Here is an 18,200-nt window from a genome sequence, read left to right as displayed (position 1 = left end):
CCAGAGTTGGGGCAGTACGGAGTTCTGCGAGGAGGGAGTTCCAGAGGTGAGAGCTGCACACTGAAAGCTCTGTCCCGAACGTCCGCAATCTGGTTCGGGGGATACTAGAAGAGCTTGACAGAGGAGCCAGGAGATTTTCATAACTCACCTTTGCTTTGTTACAGTTTTTAACAAGGATGAACTGAATATTTTGGGGTGTGACGTGACAGACTTGTTGGAAAGCTTGATATGGCAGACACTCCAAACAGGTATAAAGGTTCACCTCAGTAAAATGCAAAATAAAATAAAATCTAAAACATGATGAGTGTGAGTCAAAATATGATTGCTCCTCGTTTTCCACATATATATTTTTCATATTATCCCCTTTTCTTCATTTGCAGTATTCCAGAGTACATAGGAGAAGCAGCCTTTAAAACAGTTACCATAATGTTTTGGATGAGTTTGGAGCTCAAACTCCAATGGAGCGAGATGCCTTCCTGAATGAACCATTCCCCACTGGCTTCCAGTGGGCCACTTCAGTGAGTCCTTCAAGGTTGAAGGCGGATGGGCAGAAGATGGGAAGGGAGAGACCATCTGGGACCGTTTTGGACATGATAACAATGTTTTTGACAATCAGACAGCTGATCTGGGCTTGTGACAGCTACAACAAGGTTGACTACGATGTCTACCTACACCTAGGGTTCCTGGTCAACACCTACCAATTCTCCATCTCCTGGCCCGCATTTTCCCCTCTGGCCACCAGGGGAGCCACTCTGAGAAGGGGCTCTCTACTATGATAAACTAATAAATACTCATTGGGTCTGGCATAGAACCTGTTGTAACCCTGCACCACTGGGATCTGCCCCAGGCACTCCAAGACTATGGTGATGGACCAATGCTTCCATCATCGAGGCTTTCAAGCGCTATGCTGACTTCTGCTTCTCCAGGTTTGGAGATAGGATCAAGACCTGGAACACTTTCAATAGCCCCTGGGTGGTAAGCCATGCTGGGTTATGGAACTGGAGAGCACCCCCCTGGAGTTAAAGACTACGTGGTTGCTTCCTACCAGGTGAGAGTTATCTCACAACAATATGCAGTTTAATTGTCAGCCTTCTTCCATTAGCTAACCATTTGTTTACCTTTCTAGGTCACTCATAACATACTGAAATCCCATGCTGAGGCCTGGCATGTCTACGATCATATTTACAGGAAGACACAGGGTGGAAAAGTGGGCATTGCCCTGAACTCAGACTGGGCAGAGCCCATGAATCCCTCCAGGCCTGAAGATGTGGCAGCTGCAGACCGCTACCTGCAGTTTATGCTGGGCTGGTTTGCCCATCCCATATTTGTAGATGGGGACTATCCTGTATCACTCAAGCATCAGATTGAACAGAAAATAAATGACTGTCCTCTCGCTGAGCCCGCCAGACTTCCAGTCTTCACTGCAGAAGAGAGCCAGAAGATACGTGGAACGGCTGATTTCTTGGGGTTGAGCCACTATACTTCCCGTCTGGTCAACAGCAGTGATGGTGGTTGTGTCCCTGGCCCACAGGGAGTGGGTGACTTCCAGGCACATTTGGACCCTTCCTGGTCTTCCACGGCATCTGATTGGATTCACTCTGTACCATGGGGCCTAAGAAGGCTCCTCAACTACATTTCTGCAGAATATCTTAATGTTACCAAGGTACCTGTCTAAATAACTGGGAATGGAATGCCCACTGGATATAGTGGGGACACTCTCAATGACACCAGTCGAATAGAGTACATGAGAAGCTACATCAATGAAGCACTGAAAGGTAAGGGTCTAGCATTACTATCATGACAAACCACACTCATAAATAGTTTTTAAAAGATCATTAAGAAAAACGTTTATAAATTAAGTGTTTCGAAGGTAACACTTTCTAGGAATCCATGTTTATAATGCATTATAATTAAGATTATAACACATTAGTTGTGCTTTCTCACAATGGTATAATGTTTTATAACAATACTCATTGTAGGGCGGCTGAGTGGCACAGTGGGCAAGGCGCTCGCCACTAACGCAGGATACGCTGGTATCGAGCCCAGCTCTTGGCGTTGCTACCGGCTTGGCCGGCCGTCATACTAACACAATTGGCAGTGTTAGAGGGTGGGAAAGCTGGTGGGTGGGGATTGGACGTTGTGGACAGCGACTCCTACAGGTCGGTTGGGTGACGCCGGTGCGGCGGAAACAAGAAGTATCGGGGCAGCGTGAGCCTCCCACGCGTTACTCCTCGCCACTGAGAGTTCGAGCTGCTGCGGTGAAAAGATGCGACAGGCTGCCTCCTCGTGTACCGGAGGAGACACGTGATGCAAGGCTTCTATCCTCACTACAGCCGACCAGTGGGAGGCATAGTCTAGCAACGTTCAAGACAGGGGAGGGAAGAATTGGAAATATACGAAATTGGGATGGGAGAAAAAATATATAGAAAATGGGGAGAAAAAGTGGATAAAAATAAAAATACTCATTGTAAAGCTTTTTCATAATAACTTAACATCATGTATTATAACACTTTATTGTTACAGGCATAGTGTAGTATAATACCCTATAGGTGTAAAACATTTGTCTTCTTCTCCGCACTGTTGTTGGTGAAGTTGGCCAATCAGCAATGCTGGATCTCATCATAACTTTCAATGAATTATATTGTTGATAAATCTAACCCTAATCTTAACCTCAGTAAAGACACCACACCCCATCCTAACCTAAAATAGAGATAATATAATAAGATAATTTGTGATCATCGATTTTAAAAGTTTTCCCCAACAAGGGCGAGGGAAGAAAATACACATAAAACATTATGAACATTGTTGACAAAGAGCAACACAGCTGTCATAATTAATTATAATAATTTATAATTATTATTATAGCTACCATGTTTTATGATCACAAGATACTACTACAAGTGAATAATGAACGTCTTTGGTCACTTCAGTTGCTTTTAATCATATTATAGTGTATAATTTCAATGACTATAATGTAACATGATAGTTGTGTTGATCATTACCTAAAACGTACATAATGTTTTATGCCTATGAGTATTATTATACACTATGGTCTTCACGTGGTATAAAGTGTTGTGTTTAATGATGTTAGAAGTGAGTATGAAAAGGCTTCAGAACATATTATGAGTATGGTTATTATCCACGTCTATGAATGATTATGGTACTTAAAATGCATTATGACTGCATTATAGTGTGTTTATAGGTATGACTATAATGCAACATGGGCTTCATAGAAAGCATTATTCTTTTGAATTGTCTTTTTAGCAATACGTTTGGATGGAGTCGATGTGCAGCGTTTCACAGTGCAATCGCTCATGGATGGTTTCGAGGGTCCACAAGGCTACAGTGAAAGGTTTGGACTTCACTATGTCCACTTTGAAGATAGTGACAGAGCAAGAACGCCAAAGCAGTCAGCATATTTCTACTCACAGGTTATCAAGAGTAATGGTTTTGGTTCTAAAAAAGATGTTGGCCATAAGGGGTTGGAGTTCCATGTGACCAGGAGGCAATCTGTGTTGCCACCTTCAGAAGTTCCATCCAAATCCAAGGTTGTCTGGGAGAAGTTCTCACACCAAACCCGTTTCCAGAGGAAACTCTACCACTATGGTACTTTCCCCCAAGGTTTCCTTTGGGGAGTGGCATCCTCTGCTTACCAGATTGAAGGAGGCTGGAATGCTGATGGGAAAGGACCCAGTGTCTGGGACACATTTACCCACATGCCTGGCAGTATTCCTGGTAGTGCCGATGGAGATGTAGCCTGTGACAGTTACTACAGACTGGAAGAAGACCTGTACATGCTTCGGGCCCTGAAGGTGAAGTCCTACAGATTCTCTCTGTCCTGGTCCAGGATCTTTCCTGATGGTCAACATACTTCCCTGAATCAAAAAGGGGTGGACTATTATAACAGTCTCATTGATGGTCTTAGGGCCTATAACATCACCCCCATGGTGACACTCTACCACTGGGACCTGCCACAAGTTTAGCAAAACCTCAATGGCTGGGACAATGCTAATATGATAGACATTTTCAATGACTTCTGTGACTTCTGCTTTGCCACCTTTGGGGACAGAGTGAAATTTTGGTTGACCTTCAACCAGCCTCATACAATCGCGTGGTCAGGATATGGACTGGGAGAAATCCCACCAAATGTAAAGAAGCCAGGTGCTGCACCATACAGAGTTGCCCACACCCTTCTGAAAGCACACGCCAGGGTCTACCACACTTACGATGAGAAGTATCGTAATTCCCAGGGTGGTCTGGTGTCCATTGCCCTCTGCGCCAACTGGGTTGAGCCCAAAGACATCAACACCCCCCGGGAAGTGGTGGCTGCCGACCGCGCGATGCAGTTTGAACTTGGCTGGTTTGCGCACCCCATTTTTAAGAACGGAGACTATCCCGATGCAATGAAGTGGCAAGTGGGAAACAAGAGCGAACTGCAAGGTCTTTCAGAGTCGAGACTCCCTTCCTTCACTGAAGAGGAGAAGGCCCACATCAGGGGAACTGCTGACGTATTCTGCATAAACCATTACACCACAACGGTGGTGGGCCATGCAACCAAAAGGCTTTCTCCTCAATCTTATGACTATGATCGGGACTTGTCGGAAGCAGAGGATGGCGATTCACCAGCCACTGCCATTAGGAACCAGAGAGCTGTTGCATGGGGCTTGAGAAGGCTGCTCATCTGGGTCAAGGAGGAGTATGGAGATCCAGAGATTTACATTACTGAGAATGGAGTAGCTACAGACACAAAGACCACTTTGGATGACTCTGCCAGAGTATTCTTCTACAAAACCTACATTGATGAGGCTCTGAAAGGTAAGGGATCCTGACAATTGGTCTTCATAAACACATTGAGTGATGAAACATTCTTTTGGACAATCTAGGTAGACACTGACATAGCCATGACCCGTTTCCACATTCTTTTAATTCAAACTAGTCTCCATTTTATTACTTCAATGCATGTGAAATATAATTAATGTACTGTATAAGGATAATTACTTGTGTTTCCATAGCGTATGAACTGGATGGTGTGAAGGTGAGAGGATACACAGCAGCATCTCTCATGGACTCTTACGAGTGGCTCAACGGCTACACGGTAGGGTTTGGGCTCCACCATGTGGACTTCACGAACCCAAACCGCCCCAGGACACCCAAATACTCGGCTCTCTACTACTACCAAGTCATGAAGGACAATGGCTTCCCCAGACCTGATGATGAGATGTTTCTTTATGGACACTTCCGCAAGGACTTCATCTGGAGTACAGCGACAGCTTCATACCAGGTGACTGTTCAGATACCCTTTTGGACGTTTAAACTTTAATGCTAATGGGATACTATTAAGTCATGTTAATTGGCGATGTGTGATTTAAAGTAATACAGTTTTCAATAATGATGAAATGCATGACCGTGAATATAAGTAGTATTTTGTATTCTTTACCTGGGTGTCTTACTGGAAAACCAATAGTTCCTGTGTTATTTAATATCAGCTATTACCATCTCACCTTTTACAGATTGAGGGTGGCTGGAGACAAGACGGAAAGGGTCTCAGTATCTGGGACAAGTTTGCCCACACTCCCCTCCGTGTGTTCAATGATGACACAGGGGGTACAGCCTGCGATAGTTACAACAAGGTAGAGGAAGATGTAGCCATCCTGAAGAGGCTTAAAGTGACCCACTACCGTTTCTCCATATCCTGGCCCAGGGTTCTGCCCGACGGTACCACTAAGCACGTCAACGAGGCTGGCCTCAGTTATTACCACAGACTGGTGGATGCGCTGCTCGCCGCCGATATTCAACCTCATGTACGTTTGGCTGCTGTGAATATTAAGATATTCATCATATGTATATATGAATTGAAGTTGTTCCACTATTCATTGTCTATGGAGAGTCTTGTTTATTTGGTGTTCAGTTTAAGGAGGGACTTGTTCATTATTCACAAATTGAAACTGAGCTATACAATATTATAGAAATATCATATGTGGATTATATTTTAGGGTGGGGTTTCCCTTTGAGTGCCTTTAAGTGTCACACCTTTATATATTTAGGGTGAGAAACGCCACCCTTCACGTTTCAATTTGTGAACAAGTCCCTCCTAAAACTAATATACGGTAATACAATAGAATAGAAATACTTTAATCATCCCGAGGGAAATTTGGCACTACAAATCGCTCACAGTAAACATTTAGGTAGACAGAACAAAGTCACAAATAAGAATAACAGAAATAATTGCCTAAGAATAAAGAGTAAAATAAGCCTAAGAATAAGATAATAATAATAAAGTACGGTCCGGGATTCACATTTCGTATGTTATGTATACATTCTAGTATAAAATATACAGTAAAAATATACAGAAGTCTACAGTAAGTGTACAGTAAGTGTAATATTGAACAATGTTGTTAAACACCAGAGAAACTCTCCATAGACAGTGAATAGTGGAAGAACTTATAAGACACTATACAGTACCCATGGTGATTTTAGTGGGATATGGGTACATTTTCTAATTCAGAGCTAGCTACATTTAGATAACTCAGCATTCAATACCATAGTCCCCTCCAAACTCATAGCCAAGCTCAGGGACCTGGGCTTGAACTATGACCTGTGCCAGTGGGTCCTGGACTTCCTGACGGGCAGACCCCAGGTGGTAAGAGCCGGCAACTGCACCTCCTCATCCATCACGCTCAACATAGGGGCCCCCCAGGGCTGTGTTCTGAGCCCCCTCCTCTACTCCCTGTACACACATGACTGCGTAGCACAGCGGAACAACAACACCATCATCAAATTTGCTGATGACACAGTAGTGGTGGGCCTGATCTCTGCCAACGACGAAAGGGCCTACCTGGAAGAGGTAGAGAACCTGTCACAGTGGTGTCAGGAGAACTGCCTCTCCCTGAACGTCAGCAAAACAAAAGAGATGATTGTGGACTTCAGGAGGTCGGGGGTCAAGGACTACAGCCCCCTCAGCATCGACGGGGCACCAGTTGAGAGAGTGAACAGTTTCAAGTACCTCGGAGCCCACATATCCGAGGACTTGACATGGACCACACACATTGACAGTGTTGTGAAGAAGGCACGACAACGCCTCTACTTCCTCAGGCGCCTAAGGAAGTTCCAAGTCAGTCAGAAGATCCTTAGGAACTTCTACTCATGTACAATAGAGAGCATCCTGACCGGCAACATCACCTCCTGGTTTGGGAATAGCACTGCACAAGACCGTAGCAGACTACAAAGAGTGACACGTTCAGCCGAACGCACAATTAGAGGGGGGCTTCCCACCCTCCAGAACATTTACAACAAGCGGTGCAAGGGGAAGGCTAAGAGAATTATTAAGGACTCGAGCCACCCGAACAACTGCCTCTTTGAACTGCTGCCGTCAGGCAAGCGATACCGGAGTCTTATGGCGAGCACAGAAAGACTCAGAAGGAGCTTCTATCCCCAGGCCATCAGGCTGCTAAACGAACAATAATCGCTAAACGAACAATAATCACTATGCAACAACCATCAAATGCACACAGCACACACACCCACAAGCACACACTCACTCAAACAAACAACACACTGCAGCACCCACTCTCCACACTTTAGATCACACAAACACACTTACACTTTATATTTATTGATAAAGGATTTGCACTACAACTCGTACACCTACTGTGAATTGTACCTAAACTGCACCTCGTCCATTTATGCCTTGCACTATATAGTATTGTATATTAGTACACTGCACAGTATTGTATATTGTATGGTAACTACGTCTACGAACATTGTACATATGTCTAAACTGAACACTGTGACCTCTTTTTTTACTTCTAATTTTTACTATGTTTTTATTTCATACTTATCTTGTCATGCACAGTCTCTGGAGCGCAACAGTAAGAAGCATTTTGTACAAAAGTATTCTGTACTTCTGTATGACAACTATTAAAGAAACTTGAAACTTGAACACTAACTCATCGTCAATGGATCAACTCCAAAATGTCATCATGGGACATCACAAATTCATGATTTGATGCTCTGATTTCCAGCTTAGGGAGACATTTTGTCTACATGTATGTTCATAGATATTGACTTAACTCAATGTCCAAGATCACTGGAATATCACAATGTGCATTCTGTTTTAGGGTGGATTTTCCCTTCAATGTTCAACGTAGGCTACATGAATTAAAGTCCAATAATTTTTTCTATGTCCTTCTACTTATCTTAGGTTACTCTTTACCACTGGGACCTTCCGCAGACTCTCCAGGATGTTGGGGGGTGGGAGAATGACACCATCGTTGACAGATTTCGGGATTATGCCAATTTCATTTTTAGCCGCTTCGGCGACAAAGTGAAATTCTGGATCACCATCAACGAGCCCTACAATGTAGCCAATGTGGGCCATGGCTATGGAGCAGCAGCGCCAGGTACTATCTTGAAGAGTCGAATATCATCGAAACAGTATTGTACTACTTTGAGTCTATATTTACATTTTGGATTTGATTTGAAAACAAAGGTACTGTGGCTTTTTTGCACAGCTACTGGATTCTTTTTCAGAGGACAGTTACTGGTTGCACTAGTTTTCAAATAATAGTAATTCCACCTTAAAGGGGAATGACACCCATTTTAAGAATTGTTTCAAGTTTCAAGTTTCAAGTTTCAAGTTTCTTTAATAGTTGTCATACAGAAGTACAGAATACTTTTGTACAAAATGCTTCTTACTGTTGCGCTCCAGAGACTGTGCATGACAAGATAAGTATGAAATAAAAACATAGTAAAAATTAGAAGTAAAAAAAAAGAGGTCACAGTGTTCAGTTTAGACATATGTACAATGTTCGTAGACGTAGTTACCATACAATATACAATACTGTGCAGTGTACTAATATACAATACTATATAGTGCAAGGCATAAATGGACGAGGTGCAGTTTAGGTACAATTCACAGTAGGTGTACGAGTTGTAGTGCAAATCCTTTATCAATAAATATAAAGTGTAAGTGTGTTTGTGTGATCTAAAGTGTGGAGAGTGGGTGCTGCAGTGTGTTGTTTGTTTGAGTGAGTGTGTGCGTGTGGGTGTGTGTGCTGTGTGCATTTGATGGTTGTTGCATAGTGATTATTGTTCGTTTAGCGATTATTGTTCGTTTAGCAGCCTGATGGCCTGGGGATAGAAGCTCCTTCTGAGTCTTTCTGTGCTCGCCATAAGACTCCGGTATCGCTTGCCTGACGGCAGCAGTTCAAAGAGGCAGTTGTTCGGGTGGCTCGAGTCCTTAATAATTCTCTTAGCCTTCCCCTTGCACCGCTTGTTGTAAATGTTCTGGAGGGTGGGAAGCCCCCCTCTAATTGTGCGTTCGGCTGAACGTGTCACTCTTTGTAGTCTGCTACGGTCTTGTGCAGTGCTATTCCCAAACCAGGAGGTGATGTTGCCGGTCAGGATGCTCTCTATTGTACATGAGTAGAAGTTCCTAAGGATCTTCTGACTGACTTGGAACTTCCTTAGGCGCCTGAGGAAGTAGAGGCGTTGTCGTGCCTTCTTCACAACACTGTCAATGTGTGTGGTCCATGTCAAGTCCTCGGATATGTGGGCTCCGAGGTACTTGAAACTGTTCACTCTCTCAACTGGTGCCCCGTCGATGCTGAGGGGGCTGTAGTCCTTGACCCCCGACCTCCTGAAGTCCACAATCATCTCTTTTGTTTTGCTGACGTTCAGGGAGAGGCAGTTCTCCTGACACCACTGTGACAGGTTCTCTACCTCTTCCAGGTAGGCCCTTTCGTCGTTGGCAGAGATCAGGCCCACCACTACTGTGTCATCAGCAAATTTGATGATGGTGTTGTTGTTCCGCTGTGCTACGCAGTCATGTGTGTACAGGGAGTAGAGGAGGGGGCTCAGAACACAGCCCTGGGGGGCCCCTATGTTGAGCGTGATGGATGAGGAGGTGCAGTTGCCGGCTCTTACCACCTGGGGTCTGCCCGTCAGGAAGTCCAGGACCCACTGGCACAGGTCATAGTTCAAGCCCAGGTCCCTGAGCTTGGCTATGAGTTTGGAGGGGACTATGGTATTGAATGCTGAGCTGTAGTCGATGAACAGCATTCTCACATAGTTCCCCTGCCTCTTGTCCAGATGTGATGCTGCTGTGTGCAGCACATGGGCTATGGCGTCCTCCGTGGACCTGTTGGGGCGATATGCAAATTGCAGAGGGTCCAGGTTGATGGGGAGGGAGGAACAGATGTAGCCCTTCACTAGCTTCTCAAAGCACTTCATGGCTATGGAGGTGAGGGCTACAGGGCGGTAGTCGTTGAGGCAAGCGGGCGTAGATTTTTTGGGTACAGGGATGATGGTGGACTTCTTCAGACAGGTGGGGATGACGGCCTGTTCCAAGGACAGGTTGAAGATGTCAGTGAATACCGGGGCCAGTTGGTCGGCACAGACTTTTAGGACGCGGCCGGGGATGCCGTCCGGTCCTGCTGCCTTCCTGATATCCACTTTTTTAAAGATCCGTCTCACCTCATGCTCTGTTACCCTGAACACTGAGTCTCCATCAGCAGACCCCCCCCCCCCCCCATTGCCGTGGTTTGTAGGCTGGTGTTGTTATTCACAGCCTCAAACCTCGCATAGAAGGAGTTGAGATCATTTGCTAAGGAGATGTCACTGTTCAGTTTGAGGGGGGTTCCTTTGTAGTCTGTCATTGTTCTGAGGCCCTGCCACATGCCTCTAGAGTCAGCCTGTTCAAACTGAAGTTCAACTTTATCCCTGTAACGCCGTTTTGCCTCTATTACTGCTCTCCTGACGTTGTATCTTGCCATCTTGTGTTCTTCCATGTTGCCTGTCACCAGCCCGGTGTTGTATGCTGATGTGCGCACTTTCAGAGCCTCACGGACGGATTTGTCTACCCAGGGCTTTTGATTTGGGTAGATATTAATTTTGGTGGTGGGGATTATTACTTCTACCTGCGTACAGACATAGTCAATCACCGTTTCGGTGTATTCGTTAATATTGGCTGTGTTATCACGGAATACACTCCATTCTGTGCTTCCCAGCACTGCTTGGAGTGACTCCACTGACGTCACGGCCCAACGCTTAACCTCTCGCGAGACCACCGGCGTTCGCTTGAGACTCTGTTTGTACTTAGGCAAAAGAAAAATGGCGGCGTGATCGCTTTTACCGAATGGACTAAGAGCCTGTGACTTGTACCCATTCTTAAATTGCGAGTATACATGGTCTAATATGTTCTCGCCTCTGGTGGGACAGGTCACATGCTGATAGAAATTCGGCAGCACCTTTTTAAGACGCGCGCTGTTGAAATCCCCCAAGACCAAAATGGCAGCGTCAACATTAGCTGCCTGGAGTTTGTTTACCTCGTCGTGAAGTTTTGAAAGTGCGACCTCAGTGTTCGCGTGTGGTGGAATGTACACTCCGATGAGGATGATGGACGTTAACTCTCTTGGGAGGAAGAAGGGTCGACATTTTATCGTGATAAACTCCAGGTCTGGGGAGCAGTGGTTAGACAGTTCCTTTGTGTTGCCTAAATCGCACCACTCCTTGTTTATCATGAAGGCAATGCCGCCTCCTCTCGTCTTTAGTGACTCTAATGCCGTCCGGTCTTTGCGTAGAACGAAGAAGTGGTCTGCCGGTTCTATTGCATGATTCGGGACATCTGGACTCAGCCAAGTTTCTGTGAAACAGAGGACGTTACAATCCCGAATGTCCCTCTGGAATTGGATCCTTGCTCTGATGTCGTCCAATTTGTTTCCTATCGATTGCACATTGGCCAACAATATGCTGGGCAATGTGGTTCTGTGTCGTTTGGACCTCAGTCTGTTCCGGACCCCGGCTCTCTTTCCTCGTCTTCGCGGCGGCTTTTGGTCTTGTCCATGGCCGGCATAACAAAGGATCTCGGCGGGCCATTTCTGCTGTTCAGCGATCCGATCCAGAGAGCAATCCAAACGGTAAGTTTTTCTTAATCCAATGTCAATGATTGACTGACGGTCATACACATATAATGCACCAACAGTTGGTGCAAATAAAACTCCTAATAATATAAAAATTAACAAAATAAAGCACAGTCTCGTCGGAGCGATCAGAAAGGCAGCCATCAGAGCAGCGCCAGTTGTATGTGATATTGTGAACGTGAATTGTTATATGTTCTTCTTGTGCCACAGGACAGTTCAGTGAGCACCACTCCTAAAGCTAGAAATCAGAGAGAGAACCATCCATTTGTTGATGTAACTGGGATGTATCATCTGGGGCTGCTCCATAGACAATGAATGGGACTCTGACTGTACAGGACCATAAGATGTTTGTATGAGCTCTTACACCCAAACAAGGTTTATATTCTAGCATTGCTAGAAGGCATGACAACTCACACAAACATGTTATGGCCCCATAAAGTCAGAGCCGCATTTATTGTCTATGGCGCAACCCCCAGACTTTACATCTCAGTTTGAAAGGATCAGAGAGGGTTCCTGTCCTGGAATTCCTAAATGGTTGGCATTCCCCTTTAATCAACAGTGTTATAATTATTTTTCTAACTAAAGCATCCCTCTATGTACTATATGTTTTAATGATTTAATGATTATAACTCTTATTTCAGGGATAAGCTTCAGACCAGGCACTCTGCCCTACATTGTGGGTCACAACCTACTCAAGGCCCACGCTGAAGCCTGGCACGTTTACAACGACACGTACCGTGCCACACAGAACGGCATCATCTCTATCACCATCAACTCCGACTGGTCAGAGCCAAGAAATCCGTACAATCAGGAGGACATTGATGCGGCAAGACGTGTGGTACAGGTATGGGCCGCTATCATATACTGTATACTGTATACTGTAAATCTAAGGGACTCCCCTATTTGTGTTGTGTAATGTTGGGGTAACCATGAACATGTGAGAAAGCTTTTTCTTCTGTGGGTAATGTTTACAAAACTAAACATATAACTAATAACTAAAATAAAAACAATCTATATAGGCCTACAGCAATTATATAGATATTCTATCATAACAAATTAAATATATAAGTTTATTACCATCATCTGCCATGATCTCCCCTGTCATGATTTTCCCTGTTATGAAACGTAAAGAAAATTAGGATATTTCCCAAATTCCCACTCGTAATTACGACTTCCAGGGGCCGTTCATGTGCTGGTAACTCGTAAGTCGTAAATACAGTAAATATGAGGAGCGAGGAGCACTTGAATGCACGATAAATGTAACCAATTATTAAAGGGTGAGTTTTTAATGTTGGACCCCTAGCCCTATTTCCTATTTACCATGCTGGTTCATACTGGATACCTGGACCCCTGGCTAGTTAGACCAATGCAAAAGCAATGGGGCCATGCTCCAGTCTCTACAAGCCATGAAATAAACGCTGAAATCTATTTTGCATGCACTGTGGAGTAGGTATTAGTGTTTATTCCAGGGCTTGTACAGACTGGAGTGTGGCCACCTTGACTTTGCATTGGTTTTGTGGCTATTGAGCTGGAGCTGCGGGTATCCTAGATGAAGAACAGCATGGATTGTGCTGAGAAAAGACTAGTAGCCATTGACAATACGTAGGAAATAGGGCTAGGGGTCAACATTTCTGAAATTACCCTTTAAAGTAACTGTCCTCACATTATCAGGCATGGCACACGTAGTTGAAGTCCCTAAAAGTTTACTTTTAGTCTATGTATTGTGTGTGAGCCCCTACTGTCCTTTTGTCATGTGTGTCAGAATGTACTGTGGAAAAACTGTGAGTTGTTGTATCTCTGCAACAGATACATCTCTGTGCCTTCTTTGTATTGGTTGAACATGTTTTTCTTCTTGTGTTTCTCTTGTGGTGCAGTTCTATATTGGCTGGTTTGCCCACCCTGTATACAATGGCGACTACAGCAATGTGATGAAGACTATCATCTGTGAGAGAAGCTTAGCTGCTGGCCTTCCAAGATCTAGGTAAAGAGAATATTACATTACATTTACATTTAGTCATTTAGCTGACGCTTTTATCCAAAGCGACTTACAAGTTCTGTACGACAAGTCATCAGGAAGGGCACAACTCTATCAGCTGAGTAACAATGTTCATCAAAGTGTTGCGTGTTACAGTGTAGGTTAGTTTATTAGGACAAGTGCATGACAGTAAGGTTAGTTAGGGTTAGTTTATATATATTTTTTCCCATTATTTCAGATAATGGTTGAAGAAGTGCGTCTTTAGTCGACGGCGAAAGATTGGACGGGATTCGGCTGTCCTAACTGGGGTGGGTAGTTCATTCCACCATTATGGGGCAAGGACTGAGAATAGGTGGCTTCTCTTTGATGACCCTCCCGGAGCTTGGATAGGAGTAGGTCTGAGGCGGCCAGAAGATGCAGAGCGTAGGGGTCTTGAGGGTGTGTAGTTAGAGACCATTGACCGGAGGTAGGCGGGAGCAGTTCCCTTTGCCGCACGGTATGCTAGGTCGAGGGCCTTGAAGCGGATACGTGCAGCAATGGGGAGCCAGTGCAGGTCCCTAAGAAGTGGGGTGACATGGGCCGACTTCGGTAGGTTTGAGATCAGGCGGGCCGCTGCGTTTTGAACGAATATAGCACTATTGAGAATAATGTCCTATGAAGAAAAGGGCAGTGATTAAAAAAAAGATATTCTTGACAATAGATGACTTTAGAAAAATGTATGCACATCAGTTCTCAGCCTCCAAAGAGTAGAATGTCATCACTATGTATTTTGGCTGAAAACAGCTGCATAAAAAAAATATCTGCTTCTCTCCAGGCTTCCTGAGTTCAGCCCTGAAGAGATCAAAAGGATCAAAGGCACCTATGATTACTTTGGCTTCAACCATTACACGACCGTCTTGGCATTCCCAGTTGACTATGGAAACCTGCAGCACTATGACGCCGATAGGTGAGCATGCAATCCCTAACCAAACATGGAGAATAACGAGGAGAGGCCTAACAAGGAATAACAAGAGGCCTTGCACGGAATGTTTGTGTAGTTCTCTTTCATCCAGCATGGCTGCCTGTAACCACTGGTATGAAATTGCCTAATTTCAGTGCAGTGGTAGAGTAGGTAAAACACTGGAAAAGCGCAATATTACTGTTCCACTACGACTTGTTTATAAGATCCAGTAATTAGACACCAATTTTTTTTTATATATTTCTCAAATATCAACACATACAGTAGCAACCATTGTTAGTACATAGCAACCATTGTCTCCACCAACATGGAGGAAGATGTTACATTAAGCATTCTGTGAAAGTCTATGTGTGTGAATGTCTATTAAACTCATATTAATACAGCACTGAGAACATTGCCTAAAACTGGTAGTAGTTATAATGTCTAATCTGCCCTTACATTTGAGATATTCAGGCGAAAAGCTCAGGGTAAATTTAATTGGAAACATCATTTCATAGCCCAGTTTACTTGATACCAGAGGATTGTAAATATTAAGGTGATGATCGTCTTCATTAATTATTAGCTATTTATTTGATAGAAAACCCTTGTGTTAAAGGGGCACTTCACTGAAAAACAATGTGATTTATTTGACACATATTTTCACATATCGAAAAAAGCTTTAAAACACACATTAATTTAGTTATTTAGAGTGAATGAGTTTGAAGAGGTCTGCCAGTGGTGTCAACACTGAATCCCTGTGTTGTTTTAATTACAGCTGAATTAAATTACTGGTATGTGGATGAAAAAATAGCAATCTCCCTATTGTTACTATTTCATCCACATGATTTCATTGAGCTGTCACAGCACAAGGATTCAGTGTCCTCCAATGACATCAGTGGAGGACATATTCAAACTCATTAACTCTCATTATTACATGGCGTTTTAACATTCGCCAAAATGCTTGATTGTGATTGGTCAATAGCACTCCGTTGCCCCTAGCAGCGGTCAATTATTTCTCAATAATTCACCGCTGCTAGGGGCAACGCGCAATAATGACCGCTGCTAGGGGCAACAGAGAGCTATTGACCAATCACAATCAAGCATTTTGATTGCAGTCACGAAAGCTAAGCTTTACCATATGCACAGCTGCACTACATCAGGTGCAATCAAGTCCACACACCTGCCAATGACAGAGGAGCAACAGAACAACTGCGTCTGCATTTGATCTCGTCTTGTCGATGGTGTAAAATGAATTACGTATATTGTTAGTAAGTTAGCCCTGTAATAAGCGGGATAATGTACCTTAACTGCGTTTAGAACACCTCGGCACGGCGCCTCGGTGTTCCAGAACGCAGTCTCTCTAAATTATTTTGCGACAATGACCTCGTAGCTATACATTATCGCTTACATAACTGTCAAACTAAATACATTTGTGCAAAAAAGAAAAAAACGATATGTCTCCAAACAGGAACAAGATGGCTGCTGAGTGAGTAAGCTGGGTCTGAGCTCATGTCTGTTTGACTCTTTCATTATTTAAACTGTAGCTTAATGACTTCTTAAACCATTACATCTACTACATCTATAGACAAGACTTGTGGCTTTAAAACCACTACAATTTAGCAACTCTGCTTGGCTAAACGACTGATTGTACTACCAACTCTAAAGCCAAGGAATCAAACAATGGATGAAGACACAATGAGAGCCTTATCTCAATCCATCGTCCAACAGATAATAACTGATATGATGGTCTTCTTGGATGCTAAGCTGGAACCTATTATTTGTACTTTGAACGGCATTCAGAACTCTGTATCCACACTAGCAGACCATGTGCAGCAAATGGAGCACCGTGTTGGAGCCAGTCAAAAGCAACAGCCAAGAAAGCCTTTTTGTTCAAAGCCCCTTCTGATTGGAATAACTTACCTGCAAATACTCGTTCCATCTCATCTTTTTATTTATTTAAAAATGTGCTGTCTTCTTACTTTCAAAGTACATGTACATGTTTTTAGTTTATCATTTTTAGTTTATCATTTATATACTGCATACTATCATGACTTTCATTACTTATCTCGTACGAAGTAACGATCCATTCCTATCCTTGCTTGATTTGTGTTTTGTTTGTCCTGTTTATTTTGTGATCTTGTATGTTGGTTTACTTATTTTGTAATGTCATTTCTCAGTTGATTTTGTTGTTGTAGACTGTTTCGATGTCCAATGTTTTTTTCTCCAATGTACATACATTGTATTGTGTTAGGAGCCCATCGAAAACGAGATGCTACATCTCAAGAGGTTATTCGGAATAAAGAATTTCAATATAAAACTGTTCAGAGTTTGTGAGATTATGTGGGAAAGTAGAAGGTCCTGCACACTGTTTTAAGCTTGCAAAATAGAACTGAATGTATTTATTATGTTCAGAGAACCTTTGATCCCTCAAACGGGATTGAGGCTGTTGTCTGAACATGATATATAAAGTCAGTGTGCAGGACCTTCTCCTTTTGCTCAAGTGACCTCTCTCTGACACACCTGTTACCCAAGTCTTTTGTGTGCAGAAGTATTTATCTCATTGTGAGATTATGTGCAAAATACATCATTGTATTTCAGTGAAGTGCCCTTTAATTAGTAAGGCCATCATATTACATGTTTTTATTACATCTTCAACAGGGGTGCAGGAACAATTGCTGATCGCACCTGGCTTGACTCAGGCTCCTCCTGGCTTAAGGTGTCTCCATTTGGGTTCAGACGGATTCTGAAGTTCATTAAGGAAGAGTATGGAAACCCACCCATTATCATCACAGAGAACGGGGTCTCAGAGAGAGGGCCTATAGATCTCAATGATGAACACAGGAGCCACTACTACAACAACTACATCAACCAAGTGCTTAAAGGTATCAAATCATTCCCCTCAGTTTGTTTGAAATTTTAGCGATGGAAAACGGTCCCCTCCATATTTACTGTCACTTTTGGTAAAGATAAACCAAAAATGGTGTGAAACGTGTGCTAGACAACTTTTATTATCAAAAATGTGTATGGCACAATTACTGTCAACTTTTGTTTTACAAAGCTATCTTCAATGTAAGTGTTTACCGGTACTTCAAGCATGGTCAGAATCTTAAAGGAACATGTCAACATTTTGGGACCCTGGAGTTAGACTTTGGAGTGTATTTCGTGACTGTTGGGAACTAGGCTACACTGGCACACCTACTTCCAGTGAATGACGCTAAGCTAGGCTAATGGTGCGGTTGTTCCCTAAGCCTAGTAATGCATGCACAGAGAAGAAAAGGGTATGTATCTGCTTGTCTAACTCCAGGGTAGATAAGCTAATTTCCCCAAAAGTTGGCGTGTTCCTTTAAGACTCATGGTAATAATTCCTCTT

General features: G+C 43.5%; 1 pseudogene across 1 annotated transcript in view; it reads left to right on the top strand.

The window, feature by feature from the left end:
• Positions 1-297: 297 nt before the first annotated feature.
• The window catches only part of LOC311225982 (lactase/phlorizin hydrolase-like), a 51,413-nt pseudogene continuing 33,510 nt past the window's right edge, over positions 298-18,200 (top strand). The window contains exons 1-11 of the transcript in view: positions 298-306; positions 441-1,048; positions 1,127-1,775; positions 3,265-4,815; positions 5,013-5,281; positions 5,511-5,801; positions 8,201-8,399; positions 12,560-12,762; positions 13,793-13,899; positions 14,708-14,839; positions 17,489-17,712. The product of the transcript in view is annotated as a lactase/phlorizin hydrolase-like (transcript). The remainder of the gene's footprint in view (positions 307-440; positions 1,049-1,126; positions 1,776-3,264; positions 4,816-5,012; positions 5,282-5,510; positions 5,802-8,200; positions 8,400-12,559; positions 12,763-13,792; positions 13,900-14,707; positions 14,840-17,488; positions 17,713-18,200) is intronic.

This window comes from Notolepis coatsorum, assembly GCF_963971535.1.
Source record: "Notolepis coatsorum genome assembly, chromosome: 3".
Lineage (NCBI taxonomy): Eukaryota > Metazoa > Chordata > Actinopteri > Aulopiformes > Paralepididae > Notolepis > Notolepis coatsorum.
The sequence above is the reverse complement of the archived record's forward strand: the minus strand, read 5'-3'. Positions and strand labels throughout refer to the sequence as shown.